The following is a 20,326-nucleotide window of genomic DNA, read 5'->3' as shown; positions in this document are numbered from 1 at the left end:
GCTCAGTTCCGAGAGATAATTGTGTGTGAAAGCCGTCCTTAAACTAGCTTCTTGGGAACACAAAGTTTCTTTTCAGTTGCAAACCCCAGTCCATACATATATATGGGGAGGTACTAGCTCCAACTCGGTTTGACAGTGAAAACTGCAGGAACTTCAAACCGGCACTAGGAAACAGACTGAGAAAGCAGAGAAAAAGTGTCTCCTGCAACCCGTTCCCTTGGTGCTAGATGAACGAACGTCTGTCCACTTGCTCAGTTCTGAGAGATATGTGTGTGTGAATGCCGTCCTTCACCTAGCTTGTTGGGAACACAAAGTTTCTTTTCAGTTGCAAACTCCATTCCATACATATATACGGGGAGGTACTAGCTCCAACTAGGTTTGACAGAGAAAACTGCAGGAACTTCAAACCGGCACTAGGAAACAGACTGAGAAAGCAGAGAAAAAGTGTCACCTGCAACCCGTTCCCTTGGTGCTACATGAACGAACGTCTCTCCACTTGCTTAGTTCTGAGAGATAAGTGTGTGTGAAAGCCGTCCTTCACATGTCTTGTTGGGAACACAAAGTTTCTTTTCAGTTGCAAACTCCATTCCATACATATATATGGGGAGGTAGAAGCTCCAACTCGGTTTTACAGTGAAAACTGCAGGAACTTCAAACCGGCACTAGGAAACAGACTGAGAAAGCAGAGAAAATGTGTCTCCTGCAACCCGTTCCCTTGGTGCTAGATGAACGAACGTCTCTACACTTGCTCAGTTCTGAGAGATAAGTGTGTGTGAAAGCCGTCCTTCAACTAGCTTGTTGGGAACACAAAGTTTCTTTTCAGTTGCAAACTCCATTCCATACATATATATGGGGAGGTACTAGCTCCAACTCGGTTTTACAGTGAAAACTGCAGGAACTTCAAACCGGCACTAGGAAACAGACTGAGAAAGCAGAGAAAAAGTGTCTCCTGCATCCCGTTCCCTTGGTGCTAGATGAACGAACGTCTCTCCACTTGCTCAGTTCTGAGAGATAAGTGTGTGTGAAAGCCGTCCTTCAACTAGCTTGTTGGGAACACAAAGTTTCTTTTCACTTGCAAACTACACTCCATACATATATGTGGGGAGGTACTAGCTCCAACTAGGTTTGACAGAGAAAACTGCAGGAACTTCAAACCGGCACTAGGAAACAGACTGAGAAAGCAGAGAAATAGTGTCTCCTGCAACCCGTTCCCTTGGTGGTAGATGAACGAAAGTCTGTCCACTTGCTCAGTTCTGAGAGATAAGTGTGTGTGAATGCCGTCCTTCACCTAGCTTGTTGGGAACACAAAGTTTCTTTTCAGTTGCAAACTCCATTCCATACATATATATGGGGAGGTACTAGCTCCAACTAAGTTTGACAGAGAAAACTGCAGGAACTTCAAACCGGCACTAGGAAACAGACTGAGAAAGCAGAGAAAAAGTGTCTCCTGCAACCCGTTCCCTTGGTGCTACATGAACGAACGTCTCTCCACTTGCTTAGTTCTGAGAGATAAGTGTGTGTGAAAGCCGTCCTTCACATGTCTTGTTGGGAACACAAAGTTTCTTTTCAGTTGCAAACTCCATTCCATACATATATATGGGGAGGAAGAAGCTCCAACTCGGTTTTACAGTGAAAACTGCAGGAACTTCAAACCGGCACTAGGAAACAGACTGAGAAAGCAGAGAAAATGTGTCTCCTGCAACCCGTTCCCTTTGTGCTAGATGAACGAACGGCTCTCCACATGCTCACTTCTGAGAGATAAGTGTGTGTGAAAGCCGTCCTTCACCTAGCTTGTTGGGAACACAAAGTTTCTTTTCACTTGCAAACTACACTCCATACATATATGTGGGGAGGTACTAGCTCCAACTCGGTTTTACAGTGCAAAATGCAGGAACTTCAAACCGGCACTAGGAAACAGACTGAGAAAGCAGAGAAAAAGTGTCTCCTGAAACCCGTTCCCTTGGTGGTAGCTGAACGAACGTCTGTCCACTTGCTCAGTTCTGAGAGATAAGTGTGTGTGAATGCCGTCCTTCACCTAGCTTGTTGGGAACACAAAGTTTCTTTTCAGTTGCAAACTCCATTCCATACATATATATGGGGAGGTTCTAGTTCCAACTATGTTTGACAGAGAAAACTGCAGGAACTTCAAACCGGCACTAGGAAACAGACTGAGAAAGCAGAGAAAAAGTGTCTCCTGCAACCCGTTCCCTTGGTGGTAGATGAACGAACGTCTGTCCACTTGCTCAGTTCTGAGAGTTAAGTGCGTGTGAAAGCCGTCATTCACCTAGCTTGTTGGGAACACAAAGTTTCTTTTCAGTTGCAAACTCCATTCCATACATATATATGGGGAGGTAGAAGCTGCAACTCGGTTTTACAGTGAAAACTGCAGGAACTTCAAACCGGCACTAGGAAACACACTGAGAAAGCAGAGAAAATATGTCTCTTGCAACCCGTTCCCTTGGTGCTAGATGAACGAACGTCTCTCCACTTGCTCAGTTCTGAGAGATAATTGTGTGTGAAAGCCGTCCTTCAACTAGCTTGTTGGGAACACAAAGTTTCTTTTCAATTGCAAACTCCATTCCTTACATATATATGGGGAGGTACTAGCTCCAACTCGGTTTTACAGTGAAAACTGCAGGAACTTCAAACCGGCACTAGGAAAAAGACTGAGAAAGCAGAGAAAAAGTGTCTCCTGCAACCCGTTCCCTTGGTGCTAGATGAACGAACGTCTCTCCACTTGCTCAGTTCTGAGAGATAAGTGTGTGTGAAAGCCGTCCTTCACCTAGCTTGTTGGGAACACAAAGTTTCTTTTCAGTTGCAAACTCCATTCCATACATATATATGGGGAGGTAGAAGCTCCAACTCGGTTTGACAGTGAAAACTGCAGGAACTTCAAACCGGCACTAGGAAACAGAATGAGAAAGCAGAGAAAAAGTGTCTCCTGCAACCCGTTCCCTTGGTGCTAAATGAACGAACGTCTCTCCACTTGCTCAGTTCTGAGAGATAAGTGTGTGTGAAAGCCGTCCTTCACCTAGCTTGTTGGGAACACAAAGTTTCTTTTCAGTTGCAAACTCCATTCCATACATATATATGGGGAGGTACAAGCTCCAACTCGGTTTTACAGTGAAAACTGCAGGAACTTCAAACCGGCACTAGGAAACATACTGAGGAAGCAGAGAAAAAGTGTCTCCTGCAAACCGTTCCCTTGGTGCTAGATGAACGAACGTCTCTCCACTTGCTCTGTTCTGAGAGATAAGTGTGTGTGAAAGCGGTCTTTCACCTGGATTGTTGGGAACACAAAGTTTCTTTTCAGTTGCAAACTCCATTCCATACATATATAAGGGGAGGTAGAAGCTCCAAATCGGTTTTACAGTGAAAACTGCAGGAACTTCAAACCGGCACTAGGAAACAGACTGAGAAAGCAGAGAAAAAGTGTCTCCTGCAACCCGTTCCCTTGGTGGTAGATGAACGAACGTCTGTCCACTTGCTCAGTTCTGAGAGATAAGTGCGTGTGAAAGCCGTCATTCACCTAGCTTGTTGGGAACACAAAGTTTCTTTTCAGTTGCAAACTCCATTCCATACATATATATGGGGAGGTAAAAGCTCCAACTCGGTTTTACAGTGAAAACTGCAGGAACTTCAAACCGGCACTAGGAAACAGACTGAGAAAGCAGAGAAAAAGTGTCTCCTGCAACCCGTTCCCTTGGTGCTAGATGAACGAACGTCTCTCCACTTGCTCAGTTCTGAGAGATAAGTGTGTGTGAAAGCCGTCCTTCACCTAGCTTGTTGGGAACACAAAGTTTCTTTTCAGTTGCAAACTCCATTCCATACATATATATGGGGAGGTAGAAGCTCCAACTCTGTTTGACAGTGAAAACTGCAGGAACTTCAAACCGGCACTAGGAAACAGAATGAGAAAGCAGAGAAAAAGTGTCTCCTGCAACCCGTTCCCTTGGTGCTAAATGAACGAACGTCTCTCCACTTGCTCAGTTCTAAAGAGATAAGTGTGTGTGAAAGCCGTCCTTCACCTAGCTTGTTGGGAACACAAAGTTTCTTTTCAGTTGCAAACTCCATTCCATACATATATATGGGGAGGTACAAGCTCCAACTCGGTTTTACAGTGAAAACTGCAGGAACTTCAAACCGGCACTAGGAAACAGACTGAGGAAGCAGAGAAAAAGTGTCTCCTGCAACCCGTTCCCTTGGTGCTAGATGAACGAACGTCTCTCCACTTGCTCTGTTCTGAGAGATAAGTGTGTGTGAAAGCGGTCTTTCAACTGGATTGTTGGGAACACAAAGTTTCTTTTCAGTTGCAAAATCCATTCCATACATATATAAGGGGAGGTAGAAACTCCAAATCGGTTTTACAGAGAAAACTGCAGGAACTTCAAACCGGCACTAGGAAACAGACTGAGAAAGCAGAGAAAAAGTGTCTCCTGCATCCCGTTCCCTTGGTGCTAGATGAACGAATGTCTCTCCACTTGCTCAGTTCTGAGAGATAAGTGTGTGTGAAAGCCGTCCTTCACCTAGCTTGTTGGGAACACAAAGTTTCTTTTCAGTTGCAAACTCCATTCCATATATATATATGGGGAGGTACTAGCTCCAACTCGGTTTGACTGTGACAACTGCAGTAACTTCAAACCGGCACTAGGAAACAGACTGAGAAAGCAGAGAAAAAGTGTCTCCTGCAACCCGTTCCCTTGGTGCTAAATGAACGAACTTCTCTCCACTTGCTCAGTTCTGAGAGATAATTGTGTGTGAACGCCGTCCTTCACCTAGCTTGTTGGGAACACAAAGTTTCTTTTCAGTTGCAAACTCCATTCCATACATATATATGGGGAGGTAGAAGCTCCAACTCTGTTTGACAGTGAAAACTGCAGGAACTTCAAACCGGCACTAGGAAACAGAATGAGAAAACAGAGAAAAAGTGTCTCCTGCAACCCGTTCCCTTGGTGCTAAATGAACGAACGTCTCTCCACTTGCTCAGTTCTGAGAGATAAGTGTGTGTGAAAGCCGTCCTTCACCTAGCTTGTTGGGAACACAAAGTTTCTTTTCAGTTGCAAACTCCATTCCATACATATATATGGGGAGGTACAAGCTCCAACTCGGTTTTACAGTGAAAACTGCAGGAACTTCAAACCGGCACTAGGAAACAGACTGAGGAAGCAGAGAAAAAGTGACTCCTGCAAACCGTTCCCTTGGTTCTAGGTGAACGAACGTCTCTCCACTTGCTCTGTTCTGAGAGATAAGTGTGTGTGAAAGCGGTCTTTCACCTGGATTGTTGGGAACACAAAGTTTCTTTTCAGTTGCAAACTCCATTCCATACATATATAAAGGGAGGTAGAAGCTCCAAATCGGTTTTACAGTGAAAACTGCAGGAACTTCAAACCGGCACTAGGAAACAGACTGAGAATGCAGAGAAAAAGTGTCTCCTGCAACCCGTTCCCTTGGTGCTAAATGAACGAACGTCTCTCCACTTGCTCAGTTCTGAGAGATAAATGTGTGTGAAAGCCTTCCTTCACCTAGCTTGTTGGGAACACAAAGTTTCTTTTCAGTTGCAAACTCCATTCCATACATATATATGGGGAGGTACTAGCTCCAACTCGGTTTGACAGTGAAAACTGCAGGAACTTCAAACCGGCACTAGGTAACAGACTGAGAAAGCAGAGAAAAAGTGTCTCCTGCAACCCGTTCCCTTGGTGCTAGATGAACGAACGTCTCTCCACTTTCTCAGTTCTGAGAGATAAGTGTGTGTGAAAGCCGTCCTTCACCTAGCTTGTTGGGAACACAAAGCTTCTTTTCAGTTGCAAACTCCATTCCATACATATATATGGGGAGGTACAAGCTCCAACTCGGTTTGACAGTGAAAACTGCAGAAACTTTAAACCGGCACTAGGTAACAGACTGAGAAAGCAGAGAAAAAGTGTCTCCTGCAACCCGTTCCCTTGGTGCTAGATGAACGAACGTCTCTCCACTTGCTCAGTTCTGAGAGATAAGTGTGTGTGAAAGCCGTCCTTCACCTAGCTTGTTGGGAACACAAAGTTTCTTTTCAGTTGCAAACCCCATTCCATACATATATATGGGGAGGCACAAGCTCCAACTCTGTTTTACAGTGAAAACTGCAGGAACTTCAAACCGGCACTAGGAAACAGTCTGAGAAAGCAGAGAAAATGTGTAACCTGCAACCCGTTCCCTTGGTGGTAGATGAACGAACGTCTGTCCACTTGCTCAGTTCTGAGAGATAAGTGTGTGTGAATGCCGTCCTTCACCTAGCTTGTTGGGAACACAAAGTTTCTTTTCAGTTGCAAACTCCATTCCATACATATATATGGGGAGGTACTAGCTCCAACTATGTTTGACAGTGAAAACTGCAGGAACTTCAAACCGGCACTAGGAAACAGACTGAGAAAGCAGAGAAAAAGTGTCTCCTGCAACACGTTCCCTTGGTGCTACATGAACGAACGTCTCTCCACTTGCTCAGTTCTGAGAGATAAGTGTGTGTGAAAGCCGTCCTTCACCTAGCTTGTTGGGAACACAAAGTTTCTTTTCAGTTGCAAACTCCATTGCATACATATATATGGGGAGGTAGAAGCTCCAACTCGGTTTTACAGTGAAAACTGCAGGAACTTCAAACCGGTACTACGAAACAGACTGAGAAAGCAGAGAAAATATGTCTCTTGCAACCAGTTCCCTTGGTACTAGATGAACGAACGTCTCTCCACTTGCTCAGTTCTGAGAGATAATTGTGTGTGAAAGCCGTCCTTCAACTAGCTTGTTGGGAACACAAAGTTTCTTTTCAGTTGCAAACTCCATTCCATACATATATATGGGGAGGTACTAGCTCCAACTCGGTTTTACAGTGAAAACTGCAGGAACTTCAAACCGGCACTAGGAAACAGACTGAGAAAGCAGAGAAAAAGTGTCTCCTGCAACCCGTTCCCTTGGTGCTAGATGAACGAACGTCTCTCCACTTGCTCAGTTCTGAGAGATAAGTGTGTGTGAAAGCCGTCCTTCACCTAGCTTGTTGGGAACACAAAGTTTCTTTTCAGTTGCAAACTCCATTCCATACATATATATGGGGAGGTAGAAGCTCCAACTCTGTTTGACAGTGAAAACTGCAGGAACTTCAAACCGGCACTAGGAAACAGACTGAGAAAGCAGAGAAAATGTGTCTCCTGCAACCCGTTCCCTTGGTGCTAAATGAACGAACGTCTCTCCACTTGCTCAGTTCTGAGAGATAAGTGTGTGTGAAAGCCGTCCTTCACCTAGCTTGTTGGGAACACAAAGTTTCTTTTCAGTTGCAAACTCCATTCCATACATATATATGGGGAGGTACAAGCTCCAACTCGGTTTTACAGTGAAAACTGCAGGAACTTCAAACCGGCACTAGGAAACAGACTGAGAAAGCAGAGAAAAAGTGTCTCCTGCAACCCGTTCCCTTGGTGCTACATGAACGAACGTCTCTCCACTTGCTCAGTTCTGAGAGATAAGTGTGTGTGAAAGCCGTCCTTCACCTAGCTTGTTGGGAACACAAAGTTTCTTTTCAGTTGCAAACTCCATTGCATACATATATATGGGGAGGTAGAAGCTCCAACTCGGTTTTACAGTGAAAACTGCAGGAACTTCAAACCGGCACTAGGAAACACACTGAGAAAGCAGAGAAAATATGTCTCATGCAACCAGTTCCCTTGGTACTAGATGAACGAACGTCTCTCCACTTGCTCAGTTCTGAGAGATAATTGTGTGTGAAAGCCGTCCTTCAACTCGCTTGTTGGGAACACAAAGTTTCTTTTCAGTTGCAAACTCCATTCCATACATATATATGGGGAGGTACTAGCTTCAACTCGGTTTTACAGTGAAAACTGCAGGAACTTCAAACCGGCACTAGGAAACAGACTGAGAAAGCAGAGAAAAAGTGTCTCCTGCAACCCGTTCCCTTGGTGCTAGATGAACGAACGTCTCTCCACTTGCTCAGTTCTGAGAGATAAGTGTGTGTGAAAGCCGTCCTTCACCTAGCTTGTTGGGAACACAAAGTTTCTTTTCAGTTGCAAACTCCATTCCATACATATATATGGGGAGGTAGAAGCTCCAACTCTGTTTGACAGTGAAAACTGCAGGAACTTCAAACCGGCACTAGGAAACAGACTGAGAAAGCAGGGAAAATGTGTCTCCTGCAAACCGTTCCCTTGGTGCTAAATGAACGAACGTCTCTCCACTTGCTCAGTTCTGAGAGATAAGTGTGTTTGAAAGCCGTCCTTCACCTAGCTTGTTGGGAACACAAAGTTTCTTTTCAGTTGCAAACTCCATTCCATACATATATATGGGGAGGTACAAGCTCCAACTCGGTTTTACAGTGAAAACTGCAGGAACTTCAAACCGGCACTAGGAAACAGACTGAGGAAGCAGAGAAAAAGTGTCTCCTGCAACCCGTTCCCTTTTTGCTAGATGAACGAACGTCTCTCCACTTGCTCTGTTCTGAGAAATAAGTGTGTGTGAAAGCGGTCTTTCACCTGGATTGTTGGGAACACAAAGTTTCTTTTCAGTTGAAAACTCCATTCCATACATATATATGGGGAGGTAGAAGCTCCAACTCTGTTTGACAGTGAAAACTGCAGGAACTTCAAACCGGCAATAGGAAACAGACTGAGGAAGCAGAGAAAAAGTGTCTCCTGCAACCCGTTCCCTTGGTGCTAGATGAACCAACGTCTCTCCACTTGCTCAGTTCTGAGAGATAAGTGTGTGTGAAAGCCGTCTTTCACCTAGCTTGTTGGGAACACAAAGTTTCTTTTCAGATGCAAACTCCATTCCATACATATATAAGGGGAGGTAGAAGCTCCAAATCGGTTTTACAGTGAAAACTGCAGGAACTTCAAACCGGCACTAGGAAACAGACTGAGAAAGCAGAGAAAAAGTGTCTCCTGCAACCCGTTCCCTTGGTGCAAGATGAACGAACGTCTCTCCACTTGCTCAGTTCTGAGAGATAAGTGTGTGTGAAAGCCGTCCTTCACCTAGCTTGTTGGGAACACAAAGTTTCTTTTCAGTTGCAAACTCCATTCCATATATATATATGGGGAGGTACAAGCTCCAACTCGGTTTGACAGTGAAAACTGCAGGAACTTCAAACCGGCACTAGGAAAGAGACTGAGAAAGCTGAGAAAAAGTGTCTCCTGCAACCCGTTCCCTTGGTGCTAAATGAACGAACGTCTCTCCACTTGCTCAGTTCTGAGAGATAAGTGTGTGTGAAAGCCATCCTTCACCTAGCTTGTTGGGAACACAAAGTTTCTTTTCAGTTGCAAACTCCATTCCATACATATATATGGGGAGGTACGAGCTCCAACTCGGTTTTACAGTGAAAACTGCAGGAACTTCAAACCGGCACTAGGAAACAGACTGAGAAAGCAGAGAAAAAGTGTCTCCTGCAACCCGTTCCCTTGGTGCTACATGAACGAACGTCTCTCCACTTGCTCAGTTCTGAGAGATAAGTGTGTGTGAAAGCCGTCCTTCACCTAGCTTGTTGGGAACACAAAGTTTCTTTTCAGTTGCAAACTCCATTGCATACATATATATGGGGAGGTAGAAGCTCCAACTCGGTTTTACAGTGAAAACTGCAGGAACTTCAAACCGGCACTAGGAAACAGACTGAGAAAGCAGAGAAAATATGTCTCTTGCAACCAGTTCCCTTGGTACTAGATGAACGAACGTCTCTCCACTTGCTCAGTTCTGAGAGATAATTGTGTGTGAAAGCCGTCCTTCAACTAGCTTGTTGGGAACACAAAGTTTCTTTTCAGTTGCAAACTCCATTCCATACATATATATGGGGGGGTACTAGCTCCAACTCGGTTTTACAGTGAAAACTGCAGGAACTTCAAACAGGCACTAGGAAACAGACTGAGAAAGCAGAGAAAAAGTGTCTCCTGCAACCCGTTCCCTTGGTGCTAGATGAACGAACGTCTCTCCACTTGCTCAGTTCTGAGAGATAAGTGTGTGTGAAAGCCGTCCTTCACCTAGCTTGTTGGGAACACAAAGTTTCTTTTCAGTTGCAAACTCCATTCCATACATATATATGGGGAGGTAGAAGCTCCAACTCTGTTTGACAGTGAAAACTGCAGGAACTTCAAACCGGCACTAGGAAACAGACTGAGAAAGCAGGGAAAAAGTGTCTCCTGCAACCCGTTCCCTTGGTGCTAAATGAACGAACGTCTCTCCACTTGCTCAGTTCTGAGAGATAAGTGTGTTTGAAAGCCGTCCTTCACCTAGCTTGTTGGGAACACAAAGTTTCTTTTCAGTTGCAAACTCCATTCCATACATATATATGGGGAGGTACAAGCTCCAACTCGGTTTTACAGTGAAAACTGCAGGAACTTCAAACCGGCACTAGGAAACAGACTGAGGAAGCAGAGAAAAAGTGTCTCCTGCAACCCGTTCCCTTGGTGCTAGATGAACGAACGTCTCTCCACTTGCTCTGTTCTGAGAAATAAGTGTGTGTGAAAGCGGTCTTTCACCTGGATTGTTGGGAACACAAAGTTTCTTTTCAGTTGCAAACTCCATTCCATATATATATATATGGGGAGGTAGAAGCTCCAGCTCTGTTTGACAGTGAAAACTGCAGGAACTTCAAACCGGCAATAGGAAACAGACTGAGGAAGCAGAGAAAAAGTGTCTCCTGCAACCCGTTCCATTGGTGCTAGATGAACGAACGTCTCTCCACTTGCTCAGTTCTGAGAGATAAGTGTGTGTGAAAGCCGTCTTTCACCTAGCTTGTTGGGAACACAAAGTTTCTTTTCAGTTGCAAACTCCATTCCATACATATATAAGGGGAGGTAGAAGCTCCAAATCGGTTTTACAGTGAAAACTGCAGGAACTTCAAACCGGCACTTGGAAACAGACTGAGAAAGCAGAGAAAAATTGTCTCCTGCAACCCGTTCCCTTGGTGCAAGATGAACGAACGTCTCTCCACTTGCTCAGTTCTGAGAGATAAGTGTGTGTGAAAGCCGTCCTTCACCTAGCTTGTTGGGAACACAAAGTTTCTTTTAAGTTGCAAACTCCATTCCATACATATATATGGGGAGGTACAAGCTCCAACTCGGTTTGACAGTGAAAACTGCAGGAACTTCAAACCGGCACTAGGAAACAGACTGAGGAAGCAGAGAAAAAGTGTCTCCTGCAACCCGTTCCCTTGGTGGTAGATGAACGAACGTCTCTCCCCTTGCTCAGTTCTGAGAGATAAGTGTGTGTGAATGCCGTCCTTCACCTATCTTGTTGGGAACACAAAGTTTCTTTTCAGTTGCAAACTCCATTCCATACATATATATGGGGAGGTACTAGCTCCAACTATATTTGACAGAGAAAACTGCAGGAACTTCAAACCGGCACTAGGAAACAGACTGAGAAAGCAGAGAAAAAGTGTCTCCTGCAACCCGTTCCCTTGGTGCTACATGAACGAACGTCTCTCCACTTGCTCAGTTCTGAGAGATAAGTGTGTGTGAAAGCCGTCCTTCACCTAGCTTGTTGGGAACACAAAGTTTCTTTTCAGTTGCAAACTCCATTCCATACATATATATGGGGAGGTAGAAGCTCCAACTCGGTTTGACAGTGAAAATTGCAGGAACTTCAAACCGGCACTAGGAAACAGACTGAGAAAGCAGAGAAAAAGTGTCTCCTGCAACCCGTTCCCTTGGTACTAAATGAACGAACGTCTCTCCACTTGCTCAGTTCTGAGAGATAATTGTGTGTGAAAGCCGTCCTTCACCTAGCTTGTTGGGAACACAAAGTTTCTTTTCAGTTGCAAACTCCTTTCCATACATATATATGGGGAGGTAGAAGCTCCAACTCGGTTTTACAGTGAAAACTGCAGGAACTTCAAACCGGCACTAGGAAACAGACTGAGGAAGCAGAGAAAAAGTGTCTCCTGCAACCCGTTCCCTTGGTGCTACATGAACGAACGTCTCTCCACTTGCTCAGTTCTGAGAGATAAGTGTGTGTGAAAGCCGTACTTCACCTAGCTTGTTGGGAACACAAAGTTTCTTTTCAGTTGCAAACTCCTTTCCATACATATATATGTGGAGGTAGAAGTTCCAACTCGGATTTACACTGAAAACTGCAGGAACTTCAAACCGGCACTAGGAAACAGACTGAGAAACAGAGAAAAAGTGTCACCTGCAACCCGTTCCCTTGGTGCTAGATGAACGAACGTCTCTCCACTTGCTCAGTTCCGAGAGATAATTGTGTGTGAAAGCCGTCCTTCAACTAGCTTCTTGGGAACACAAAGATTCTTTTCAGTTGCAAACCCCAATCCATACATATATATGGGGAGGTACTAGCTCCAACTCGGTTTTACAGTGAAAACTGCAGGAACTTCAAACCGGCACTAGGAAACAGACTGAGAAAGCAGAGAAAAAGTGTCTCCTGCAACCCGTTCCCTTGGTGGTAGATGAACGAACGTCTGTCCACTTGCTCAGTTCTGAGAGATAAGTGTTTGTGAATGCCGTCCTTCACCTAGCTTGTTGGGAACACAAAGTTTCTTTTCAGTTGCAAACTCCATTCCATACATATATATGGGGAGGTACTAGCTCCAACTCGGTATTACAGTGAAAACTGCAGGAACTTCAAAACGGCACTAGGAAACAGACTGAGAAAGCAGAGAAAATGTGTCTCCTGCAACCCGTTCCCTTGGTGCTAGATGAACGAACGTCTCTCCACTTGCTCAGTTCTGAGGGATTATTGTGTTTGAAAGCCGTCCTTCAACTAGCTTCTTGGGAACACAAAGTTTCTTTTCAGTTGCAAACTCCATTCCATACATATATATGGGGAGGTAGAAGCTCCAACTCGGTTTTACAGTGAAAACTGCAGGAACTTCAAACCGGCACTAGGAAACAGACTGAGAAACACTGAAAAAGTGTCACCTGCAACCCGTTCCCTTGGTGCTAGATGAACGAACGTCTCTCCACTTACTCAGTTCTGAGGGATAAGTGTGTGTGAAAGCCGTCCTTCACCTAGCTTGTTGGGAACACAAAGTTTCTTTTCAGTTGCAAACTCCATTCCATACATATATATGGGGAGGTAGAAGCTCCAACTCTGTTTGACAGTGAAAACTGCAGGAACTTCAAACAGGCACTAGGAAACAGAGTGAGAAAGCAGAGAAAATGTGTCTCCTGCAACCCGTTCACTTGGTGCTAAATGAACGAACGTCTCTCCACTTGCTCAGTTCTGAGAGATAAGTGTGTGTGAAAGCCGTCCTTCACCTAGCTTGTTGGGAACACAAAGTTTCTTTTCAGTTGCACACTCCATTCCATACATATATATGGGGAGGTACTAGCTCCAACTCGGTTTTACAGTGAAAACTGCAGGAACTTCAAACCGGCACTAGGAAACACACTGAGAAAGCAGAGAAAATATGTCTCATGCAACCAGTTCCCTTGGTACTAGATGAACGAACGTCTCTCCACTTGCTCAGTTCTGAGAGATAATTGTGTGTGAAAGCCGTCCTTCAACTCGCTTGTTGGGAACACAAAGTTTCTTTTCAGTTGCAAACTCCATTCCATACATATATATGGGGAGGTACTAGCTCCAACTCGGTTTTACAGTGAAAACTGCAGGAACTTCAAACCGGCACTAGGAAACAGACTGAGAAAGCAGAGAAAAAGTGTCTCCTGCAACCCGTTCCCTTGGTGCTAGATGAACGAACGTCTCTCCACTTGCTCAGTTCTGAGAGATAAGTGTGTGTGAAAGCCGTCCTTCACCTAGCTTGTTGGGAAAACAAAGTTTCTTTTCAGTTGCAAACTCCATTCCATACATATATATGGGGAGGTAGAAGCTCCAACTCTGTTTGACAGTGAAAACTGCAGGAACTTCAAACCGGCACTAGGAAACAGACTGAGAAAGCAGGGAAAAAGTGTCTCCTGCAAACCGTTCCCTTGGTGCTAAATGAACGAACGTCTCTCCACTTGCTCAGTTCTGAGAGATAAGTGTGTTTGAAAGCCGTCCTTCACCTAGCTTGTTGGGAACACAAAGTTTCTTTTCAGTTGCAAACTCCATTCCATACATATATATGGGGAGGTACAAGCTCCAACTCGGTTTTACAGTGAAAACTGCAGGAACTTCAAACCGGCACTAGGAAACAGACTGAGGAAGCAGAGAAAAAGTGTCTCCTGCAACCCGTTCCCTTGGTGCTAGATGAACGAACGTCTCTCCACTTGCTCTGTTCTGAGAAATAAGTGTGTGTGAAAGCGGTCTTTCACCTGGATTGTTGGGAACACAAAGTTTCTTTTCAGTTGCAAACTCCATTCCATACATATATATGGGGAGGTAGAAGCTCCAACTCTGTTTGACAGTGAAAACTGCAGGAACTTCAAACCGGCAATAGGAAACAGACTGAGGAAGCAGAGAAAAAGTGTCTCCTGCAACCCGTTCCCTTGGTGCTAAATGAATCAACGTCTCTCCACTTGCTCAGTTCTGAGAGATAAGTGTGTGTGAAAGCCGTCTTTCACCTAGCTTGTTGGGAACACAAAGTTTCTTTTCAGTTGCAAACTCCATTCCATACATATATAAGGGGAGGTAGAAGCTCCAAATCGGTTTTACAGTGAAAACTGCAGGAACTTCAAACCGGCACTAGGAAACAGACTGAGAAAGCAGAGAAAAAGTGTCTCCTGCAACCCGTTCCCTTGGTGCAAGATGAACGAACGTCTCTCCACTTGCTCTGTTCTGAGAGATAAATGTGTGTGAAAGCCGTCCTTCACCTAGCTTGTTGGGAACACAAAGTTTCTTTTCAGTTGCAAACTCCATTCCATACATATATATGGGGAGGTACAAGCTCCAACTCGGTTTGACAGTGAAAACTGCAGGAACTTCAAACCGGCACTAGGAAAGAGACTGAGAAAGCTGAGAAAAAGTGTCTCCTGCAACCCGTTCCCTTGGTGCTAAATGAACGAACGTCTCTCCACTTGCTCAGTTCTGAGAGATAATTGTGTGTGAAAGCCGTCCTTCACCTAGCTTGTTGGGAACACAAAGTTTCTTTTCAGTTGCAAACTCCATTCCATACATATATATGGGGAGGTACAAGCTCCAACTCGGTTTTACAGTGAAAACTGCAGGAACTTCAAACCGGCACTAGGAAACAGACTGAGAAAGCAGAGAAAAAGTGTCTCCTGCAACCCGTTCCCTTGGTGCTACATGAACGAACGTCTCTCCACTTGCTCAGTTCTGAGAGATAAGTGTGTGTGAAAGCCGTCCTTCACCTAGCTTGTTGGGAACACAAAGTTTCTTTTCAGTTGCAAACTCCATTGCATACATATATATGGGGAGGTAGAAGCTCCAACTCGGTTTTACAGTGAAAACTGCAGGAACTTCAAACCGGCACTAGAAACAGACTGAGAAAGCAGAGAAAATATGTCTCTTGCAACCAGTTCCCTTGGTACTAGATGAACGAACGTCTCTCCACTTGCTCAGTTCTGAGAGATAATTGTGTGTGAAAGCCGTCCTTCAACTAGCTTGTTGGGAACACAAAGTTTCTTTTCAGTTGCAAACTCCATTCCATACATATATATGGGGGGGTACTAGCTCCAACTCGGTTTTACAGTGAAAACTGCAGGAACTTCAAACAGGCACTAGGAAACAGACTGAGAAAGCAGAGAAAAAGTGTCTCCTGCAACCCGTTCCCTTGGTGCTAGATGAACGAACGTCTCTCCACTTGCTCAGTTCTGAGAGATAAGTGTGTGTGAAAGCCGTCCTTCACCTAGCTTGTTGGGAACACAAAGTTTCTTTTCAGTTGCAAACTCCATTCCATACATATATATGGGGAGGTAGAAGCTCCAACTCTGTTTGACAGTGAAAACTGCAGGAACTTCAAACCGGCACTAGGAAACAGACTGAGAAAGCAGGGAAAAAGTGTCTCCTGCAACCCGTTCCCTTGGTGCTAAATGAACGAACGTCTCTCCACTTGCTCAGTTCTGAGAGATAAGTGTGTTTGAAAGCCGTCCTTCACCTAGCTTGTTGGGAACACAAAGTTTCTTTTCAGTTGCAAACTCCATTCCATACATATATATGGGGAGGTACAAGCTCCAACTCGGTTTTACAGTGAAAACTGCAGGAACTTCAAACCGGCACTAGGAAACAGACTGAGGAAGCAGAGAAAAAGTGTCTCCTGCAACCCGTTCCCTTGGTGCTAGATGAACGAACGTCTCTCCACTTGCTCTGTTCTGAGAAATAAGTGTGTGTGAAAGCGGTCTTTCACCTGGATTGTTGGGAACACAAAGTTTCTTTTCAGTTGCAAACTCCATTCCATACATATATATGGGGAGGTAGAAGCTCCAACTCTGTTTGACAGTGAAAACTGCAGGAACTTCAAACCGGCAATAGGAAACAGACTGAGGAAGCAGAGAAAAAGTGTCTCCTGCAACCCGTTCCCTTTGTGCAAGATGAACGAACGTCTCTCCACTTGCTCAGTTCTGAGAGATAAGTGTGTGTGAAAGCCGTCCTTCACCTAGCTTGTTGGGAACACAAAGATTCTATTCAGTTGCAAACCCCATTCCATACATATATATGGGGAGGTACTAGCTCCAACTCGGTTTTACAGTGAAAACTGCAGGAACTTCAAACCGGCACTAGGAAACAGACTGAGAAAGCAGAGAAAAAGTGTCTCCTGCAAACCGTTCCCTTGGTGCTAGATGAACGAACGTCTCTCCACTTGCTCAGTTCTGAGGGATAAGTGTGTGTGAAAGCCGTCCTTCAACTAGCTTGTTGGGAACACAAAGTTTCTTTTCAGTTGCACACTCCATTCCATACATATATATGGGGAGGTACTAGCTCCAACTCGGTTTTACAGTGAAAACTGCAGGAACTTCAAACCGGCACTAGGAAACAGACTGAGAAAGCAGAGAAAAAGTGTCTCCTGAAACCAGTTCCCTTGGTGCTAGATGAACGAACGTCTCTCCACTTCCTCAGTTCTGAGGGATAAGTGTGTGTGAAAGCCGTCCTTCACCTAGCTTGTTGGGAACACAAAGTTTCTTTTCAGTTGCACACTCCATTCCATACATATATATGGGGAGGTACTAGCTCCAACTCGGTTTTACAGTGAAAACTGCAGGAACTTCAAACCGGCACTAGGAAACACACTGAGAAAGCAGAGAAAATATGTCTCATGCAACCAGTTCCCTTGGTACTAGATGAACGAACGTCTCTCCACTTGCTCAGTTCTGAGAGATAATTGTGTGTGAAAGCCGTCCTTCAACTCGCTTGTTGGGAACACAAAGTTTCTTTTCAGTTGCAAACTCCATTCCATACATATATATGGGGAGGTACTAGCTCCAACTCGGTTTTACAGTGAAAACTGCAGGAACTTCAAACCGGCACTAGGAAACAGACTGAGAAAGCAGAGAAAAAGTGTCTCCTGCAACCCGTTCCCTTGGTGCTAGATGAACGAACGTCTCTCCACTTGCTCAGTTCTGAGAGATAAGTGTGTGTGAAAGCCGTCCTTCACCTAGCTTGTTGGGAAAACAAAGTTTCTTTTCAGTTGCAAACTCCATTCCATACATATATATGGGGAGGTAGAAGCTCCAACTCTGTTTGACAGTGAAAACTGCAGGAACTTCAAACCGGCACTAGGAAACAGACTGAGAAAGCAGGGAAAAAGTGTCTCCTGCAAACCGTTCCCTTGGTGCTAAATGAACGAACGTCTCTCCACTTGCTCAGTTCTGAGAGATAAGTGTGTTTGAAAGCCGTCCTTCACCTAGCTTGTTGGGAACACAAAGTTTCTTTTCAGTTGCAAACTCCATTCCATACATATATATGGGGAGGTACAAGCTCCAACTCGGTTTTACAGTGAAAACTGCAGGAACTTCAAACCGGCACTAGGAAACAGACTGAGGAAGCAGAGAAAAAGTGTCTCCTGCAACCCGTTCCCTTGGTGCTAGATGAACGAACGTCTCTCCACTTGCTCTGTTCTGAGAAATAAGTGTGTGTGAAAGCGGTCTTTCACCTGGATTGTTGGGAACACAAAGTTTCTTTTCAGTTGCAAACTCCATTCCATACATATATATGGGGAGGTAGAAGCTCCAACTCTGTTTGACAGTGAAAACTGCAGGAACTTCAAACCGGCAATAGGAAACAGACTGAGGAAGCAGAGAAAAAGTGTCTCCTGCAACCCGTTCCCTTGGTGCTAAATGAATCAACGTCTCTCCACTTGCTCAGTTCTGAGAGATAAGTGTGTGTGAAAGCCGTCTTTCACCTAGCTTGTTGGGAACACAAAGTTTCTTTTCAGTTGCAAACTCCATTCCATACATATATAAGGGGAGGTAGAAGCTCCAAATCGGTTTTACAGTGAAAACTGCAGGAACTTCAAACCGGCACTAGGAAACAGACTGAGAAAGCAGAGAAAAAGTGTCTCCTGCAACCCGTTCCCTTGGTGCAAGATGAACGAACGTCTCTCCACTTGCTCTGTTCTGAGAGATAAATGTGTGTGAAAGCCGTCCTTCACCTAGCTTGTTGGGAACACAAAGTTTCTTTTCAGTTGCAAACTCCATTCCATACATATATATGGGGAGGTACAAGCTCCAACTCGGTTTGACAGTGAAAACTGCAGGAACTTCAAACCGGCACTAGGAAAGAGACTGAGAAAGCTGAGAAAAAGTGTCTCCTGCAACCCGTTCCCTTGGTGCTAAATGAACGAACGTCTCTCCACTTGCTCAGTTCTGAGAGATAATTGTGTGTGAAAGCCGTCCTTCACCTAGCTTGTTGGGAACACAAAGTTTCTTTTCAGTTGCAAACTCCATTCCATACATATATATGGGGAGGTACAAGCTCCAACTCGGTTTTACAGTGAAAACTGCAGGAACTTCAAACCGGCACTAGGAAACAGACTGAGAAAGCAGAGAAAAAGTGTCTCCTGCAACCCGTTCCCTTGGTGCTACATGAACGAACGTCTCTCCACTTGCTCAGTTCTGAGAGATAAGTGTGTGTGAAAGCCGTCCTTCACCTAGCTTGTTGGGAACACAAAGTTTCTTTTCAGTTGCAAACTCCATTGCATACATATATATGGGGAGGTAGAAGCTCCAACTCGGTTTTACAGTGAAAACTGCAGGAACTTCAAACCGGCACTAGGAAACAGACTGAGAAAGCAGAGAAAATATGTCTCTTGCAACCAGTTCCCTTGGTACTAGATGAACGAACGTCTCTCCACTTGCTCAGTTCTGAGAGATAATTGTGTGTGAAAGCCGTCCTTCAACTAGCTTGTTGGGAACACAAAGTTTCTTTTCAGTTGCAAACTCCATTCCATACATATATATGGGGGGGTACTAGCTCCAACTCGGTTTTACAGTGAAAACTGCAGGAACTTCAAACAGGCACTAGGAAACAGACTGAGAAAGCAGAGAAAAAGTGTCTCCTGCAACCCGTTCCCTTGGTGCTAGATGAACGAACGTCTCTCCACTTGCTCAGTTCTGAGAGATAAGTGTGTGTGAAAGCCGTCCTTCACCTAGCTTGTTGGGAACACAAAGTTTCTTTTCAGTTGCAAACTCCATTCCATACATATATATGGGGAGGTAGAAGCTCCAACTCTGTTTGACAGTGAAAACTGCAGGAACTTCAAACCGGCACTAGGAAACAGACTGAGAAAGCAGGGAAAAAGTGTCTCCTGCAACCCGTTCCCTTGGTGCTAAATGAACGAACGTCTCTCCACTTGCTCAGTTCTGAGAGATAAGTGTGTTTGAAAGCCGTCCTTCACCTAGCTTGTTGGGAACACAAAGTTTCTTTTCAGTTGCAAACTCCATTCCATACATATATATGGGGAGGTACAAGCTCCAACTCGGTTTTACAGTGAAAACTGCAGGAACTTCAAACCGGCACTAGGAAACAGACTGAGGAAGCAGAGAAAAAGTGTCTCCTGCAACCCGTTCCCTTGGTGCTAGATGAACGAACGTCTCTCCACTTGCTCTGTTCTGAGAAATAAGTGTGTGTGAAAGCGGTCTTTCACCTGGATTGTTGGGAACACAAAGTTTCTTTTCAGTTGCAAACTCCATTCCATACATATATATGGGGAGGTAGAAGCTCCAACTCTGTTTGACAGTGAAAACTGCAGGAACTTCAAACCGGCAATAGGAAACAGACTGAGGAAGCAGAGAAAAAGTGTCTCCTGCAACCCGTTCCATTGGTGCTAGATGAACGAACGTCTCTCCACTTGCTCAGTTCTGAGAGATAAGTGTGTGTGAAAGCCGTCTTTCACCTAGCTTGTTGGGAACACAAAGTTTCTTTTCAGTTGCAAACTCCATTCCATACATATATAAGGGGAGGTAGAAGCTCCAAATCGGTTTTACAGTGAAAACTGCAGGAACTTCAA

Source organism: Camelus dromedarius, unplaced genomic scaffold, assembly GCF_036321535.1.
Source record: "Camelus dromedarius isolate mCamDro1 unplaced genomic scaffold, mCamDro1.pat HAP1_SCAFFOLD_126, whole genome shotgun sequence".
Classification (NCBI taxonomy): Eukaryota; Metazoa; Chordata; class Mammalia; order Artiodactyla; family Camelidae; genus Camelus; species Camelus dromedarius.
The sequence above is the reverse complement of the archived record's forward strand: the minus strand, read 5'-3'. Positions refer to the sequence as shown.